A 6,000-nucleotide genomic window follows, 5' to 3' on the forward strand; every position below is an offset into this window, starting at 1 on the left:
GATATACCACTTATTTTGGTACTTCATGTTAGGTTTTTCAATAAAGTATCCAGTGTTTAACACCCAAATAAAGTAGGCCTTAACTATCCAACTCCACTTGCACAAACGAAGGCATAAACCAAACCAAGGACCAAATCTTCCCCACTTTCCATGATGTTGTCGATAATTGGAAATACAGAAGTTGATATAAACATAAGAAATACAAAGAAATCACTAAGATCACTAGTGAAGGAACGAATTCACAACATTATCAAAAAGGGGGTTAGGATTTTTTAATAATAAATTTAAATAGATATTAAATCATAATAATAAACATATCATGTTATTTATCTAACTTATAAATGATTTGTTTTAATTATAAAATCATGGATAATATAAAATATCTATTATTTTTTAATAAATATTTCAACATAATCATATACTTAATATAAATAGATTTTATTTTAATTTTTTAAAGAGTTAAGAAAGGGTGGCAAGACCTTTGGTTCCCCCGAATCTAGCCCCTTGAATTCGTTCTTACGCTCATGTATTCATAATAGTGAAACAAAATGCTTATTTGACAAAAATTAGTGAGCTGGGTTAAGTGGCTCGACCCACCAAGCTAGTGAACTCACCTTGCCTAGCTCACAAACTCATTGAGGTGAGATGAGTTGGCCCATCAAACTAATTTTTAATGCATTAAATAAAATTGCAACCTACTTAGGTTAGGGTTTCTAGTTTTTATTTTTTCTCCTTTTCTTGTGATGTTACTACTTGTCATGCTAGTACCAAGAATGAAATCGAGAAGCATAAACACAAATACTTTGCTTTTCATGACCATGGCTTTTACTTCATTGATGGAGATTCATGATATTTCTTAAAATAGTAATTAATGAGCCTAACTCAACCCTACAAAATTGACTTGTAAATTGAGGGTTGCCTCTCACTTATAAACTCTTTATTTTCCTTATCTCTAGTTGTTTTGGAACTTAAGTTTTTCCTAATACATTCTCTTGCACCAAACAATATTAGGCTTGGTGCATAAATAAATGGTGTGTAAATTTTTTTTTTAATGATATAAGATAGGTAGAGCTTGGATTTTTGGAGCCTAACACAACCTTACAAAGGTGAATTGTTAGGTGAGGGTTGTTCCCCACTTATAAACTCTGTGTTTACCTTATCTTTAGTCGATGTGGGATTTGAATTTTTTCTAATACACTCTCGTGCCCAACACTATTGGACTTGGTGCGTGAATAAATGGTGAGTGACCCTTTTAAAGTGCATCTAGAACAACTCTAATACCATCAAAGAAAATGAGTTTAGGCTTAACTCAACCTAGAAAATTGACTTGTAAGAGGAGTGTTGTTCCATACTTATAAAGTCTTTGTTTACCTTATATCTAGTTGATGTGGGATCTCCAACGCACTTCCCTAATGTTGAGTATTGAACATCTTGAGTGTGAAGTTTGTAAAATTAGACATCTACATGTGGTATGATAAGGGTCACATAGTGGGTGGGACGATAGACCTAACAACAATCAATAATAACTAGAATATAAGCTTTGATATCATATTAAGAAAATGGATTAGAGCCTAACTCAATCATACAAAACTAACTTGTAAGGTAAGGTTCCCCTCCACTTATAAACTTTGTGTTTCTCTTATCTCAAATCAATATGGGATTTAAAATTTTCCCAATACATCCCTCACACCCAACATTATTGGGCTTGGTACATTGATAAATAGTGAATGACTATTTTATTAATGATCTAGTATAGGCGAGACTTGAGTTTTACCAATACACCCCCTCACACCCAATATACTATTGAGCTTGGTGCGTCTAAAAATGGTGAGTTTCCCTTTTAAATGGATTCATGATAGCTCTAGTACCATCTTAGAATGTGAGTTTGAATCTGATTCAATCCTAAAAAAACTAGCTTGTAAGGTGAGGGTTGCCCCCTATGTATAAACTTTATGTTTGTGTTATCTCTAGTTGTTGTGAGGCTTGAGTTTTTCCCAATAGTTTGATATTGTCTTAGAAAGTGAGTTTGAGTCAAATTCAACCCTACAAAGCTAACATGTAAGGTGTGTTATAGACCGAGTGTTTACCTTATCTCTGGTCGATGTGAGACTTGGATTTTTTCAATTCATATAGCTAAGTTAGTTAAGAGTTGTGAATTCATTAAATTTGAATGATATAGACAACCATTGATGACATGCATAACAAGTAATGGTTATTATAAAAAAAAAAAAATTAACAACTAACTAGAACACACACACACACACACATGATGAAGATGAAGTTACTCCTAGAGTAATTCTTAAAAAAATTACTTTACTCAAAAACTTGCAATGGATATTAAATTTTAATGATTAATCATTGAATATTTCTCTATCTTTCTCTTTCTTTCTCTTGCTCTCTCTCTCTCTCTCTCTCTCTCTCTCTCTCTCTTTCTCTTTCATACACACACACATACACATGCAATGAGGATGAAAGGTGGCAAGACCCTTGCTTCCCCTTTGAATTTGTCCCGTGTTCAGGTATTCATAATAGTGGTACTCACCTCAATGAGGTGAGACAAGTTGGCTCACAAACCTAATGAACTCACCTCACATAGCTCACAAACTAAGTGAGGTGAGATGAATTGGCCCACCAAACTACTTTTTTTAATGCATTAAATTAAATTGCAACCCATGTAGGTTTTAGTTTCTACTTTTTAATTTTTCTCCTTTTCTTATGATGTTACTACTTGTCATGACAATACTAATAGAATGAAATCAAGAAACATAAACAAATAATTACTTTTCCTTCTTATTTATGTATGCTTTTTGTTACTTATTGAGTCGCATCATGTTTGTTACTGTTTGTGCTTGCATCTGCTTTGGTTTGTATTTTCTTCTCATGTTGATTGCATTTGCTTTATTAATGAAGATTCATTATATAGCTAAGGTAGTTAAGGGTTGTTAATACATTAAATATGAATGATATAAACAACCATCAAGGTCATTCATATATTGCAACTAGCAAGTAATGGTCACTATAAAAACAAAAATTAACAACTAACTAGAACACACACAACGAAGATGTAGTTACTCCTAATAATAAATCTTCATAAAGTTACTCACCTCCATAATTTGTAATGTATATTAAATTTTAATGATTTATCATGAAATATTTTATCTCTCTCTCACACACAAACACATGTAATGAAGATGAAATTACTCTGAGAGTAATTTTTCATAAAGTTATTACTCTACTCAATAACTTGTAATATATATTAACTTTTAATGACTAATTGTTGGATATTTTCTTATAATCCAATGATTGTGCACACTTATAAACCACACATTTGTGGTTAAGTAATCTTATAGTTGTTGGAACCTGAAAAATTTCAATCTTGCCCATAGATGGTTTGGACCATTTTGAAAATCTCATTGATTGAGGGATGTCCAAACACCATACTAATTCCTAATCAATGGCTTTAGAAAAGAGTTCAACGGAGTTGTCATCAATGTTTTACTCAAAACATCGAAAAAAGAAAAAAGATTTTTAAAATTACCAAAAATGACCGTCATACCCAAAGTTGGATTCGGGGGTCAATTACATGTAGGAAAGGTATTAGGTACCCTAAAGCGCCCTATATTGGTGCCTTATGATGAAATTTGCACGATGGAGAATAAAATTTCAAATATTTAGTCCTCTTTTATTAATGGTTACTTACATGCTTAATTTAAAATTATACGATTGATCCTAAGACGTTTACATGGTTGCTTTTATTTATGGCAATGTTTATGATAGAAATAATAGATAATGGAATGAATTATTGTGTTATCAACCGTTGATTTGTATGAAGCGATCTTAGTCATCCATTTGTCTATCACAAGAGATAAAAGTATTTAATATAGTCTGATGCATGAACAGTATTTTCATTTGAATTGGTGCCATCTTAGTCGTTGATTTGTATGAAGCGATATCGATCATCCATTTGTTTGTCACAAGAGATGAAAGTATTTAATGTAGCTTGATGTGTGAATCGTGTTTGTGTTTGAATTGGTGCAATCTCAATCTTTAATATGTTGGAGCGATCTCGACTATCCACTTGTCTATCATAAGAGACAAAAACCTCTATTGAAGTCTGACACATGCACAATATTTTTGTTTGAATTGGTGCAATCTCAGCCTTCAATTTGTATGGAGTGATCTCAATCATCCATTTGTATATCACAAGAGACGAAAGTCTTTATTGCAATGTAACACGTGAACAATATTTGCATTTGAATTGGTGTGATCTCAATCGTCCATTTGTCTATCACAAGAGACAAAAGTCTTTACTATAGTTTGATGCATGAACATTGTTTGCATTTGAATTGGTGTGACCTTAGCAGTTGGTTTGTACGGAGTGATCTCAACTATCCATTTTTTTGTCACAAGAGACGAAAATCTTTATTGCAATATGACATGTGAATAGTGTTTGCATTTGAATCGATGCGATCTCAACCGTCAATTTGTATAAAGCAATCTCGATCGTCTATTTATTATGTTAGTAAATGTATTTAAAGGGACTTTGTAATTGTGAAATTTGTCAAAACAATGAAGGATATTATAATTGTAAAAATGTCAACTCTTCATAGATTTTCTTGGCATTATGACTACTCAAAACATCACCAATTCGACACTTGCATTTGTGTATTATAATGGTCAAATGACAACAACTTTTAAAGGTGTGTGTTTTCAATGTCCTTCCCCTAAACTACTTAGTGTGTGTTTGTTTCTCCATTCCATCCAATCGAACGTCAATCCATCTCCCCTCTTGCTTCTACATTTTTTTGTCTAAAAAGTGAAAAAATTCAGTTAAACAGTGTTGAAACGATAAAACAAACACATCATTAGAATTCCTAATGAGTGCACATTTTTTAACCTTAAAAGAAGAATTCACAATGTCATAGGACTTGAAGATGGACAAAAGGTGAATTTTTTTTTTATCAAAAACCAACAGTTATTAGGGATGGTTGTGTTGTGTATAATGTTTTTCAAGTAAAAAATGACGAGGATGTAACATTTATAATGTCTATTTCTCATGAACATTTTACTATTGGGCCTATTTAGTTATATGTTAGGAATCCTATAAGTTTTTTTCCTTAGTGACAAGAAAAGGAATAACTGAGATTACACTAATAATTTAAACGACTTAGATCACAAACATTTGGATTTATTATTGTTCAAGCGTCAGGAATCCTTCAGGTTTTTTTTCTTTGTTGTAGGAAAAAGAATGGCTAAGATTTCATTGACGATTTAAACAACTTAGATCACAAATGTCTAGACTTCATTACTGTTCAAGCATCGGGAATCCTATAGTTTTTTTGTCCTTAGTGGCAAGAAAAAGAGTGGCTAAGATTGCATTGATGATTTAAATAATTTAGATCATAATTGTGCAAACTTCATTACTATTCAAGCGTCAAGAAACCTACAAGTTTTTGTCCTTAGTGGTAGGAAAAGGAATGATTAGATTGCATTGATAATTTAAATAACTTAGATCACAAACGTCTAGACTTCATTACTGTTTAAACATTAGGAATCCTTTAAGTTTTTTCTTTCTGTAGTGGCAAGAAAAGGAATGACTAAGATTGTACCAACGATTTGAACAATTAAGATCGCATAATCATTTTTATAAATAAATATCCTCTTTTCCATTAAACACATAACAAACAATCATTATCCAGTTCACATCTTTCCCTTTACAATACATAACATTTCATGACTTCACGCTAACATCAATGGCTACCCCACAATTGTTGAGGAAACAATATGTTCATAAGACTAGTCGTATAACCTCAATGGTAACTCATGTTACATTAAATCATGTTTAATTTGTACTAATGACTTTTGTTTTAATTTGTAGAGTCCAACAGATAATGTCTTGCGTGCATACTGCCATACAATCACTCTTTCAAATCCTCTAATTATACCATTGTTGGAATAAGTCGAATTCACACAAATATCCCTTATAAGATAATGTAAGAT

Source organism: Cajanus cajan, chromosome 5, assembly GCF_000230855.2.
Source record: "Cajanus cajan strain Asha chromosome 5, NIPB_CcT2T_4, whole genome shotgun sequence".
In the NCBI taxonomy this organism is placed as follows: Eukaryota; Viridiplantae; Streptophyta; class Magnoliopsida; order Fabales; family Fabaceae; genus Cajanus; species Cajanus cajan.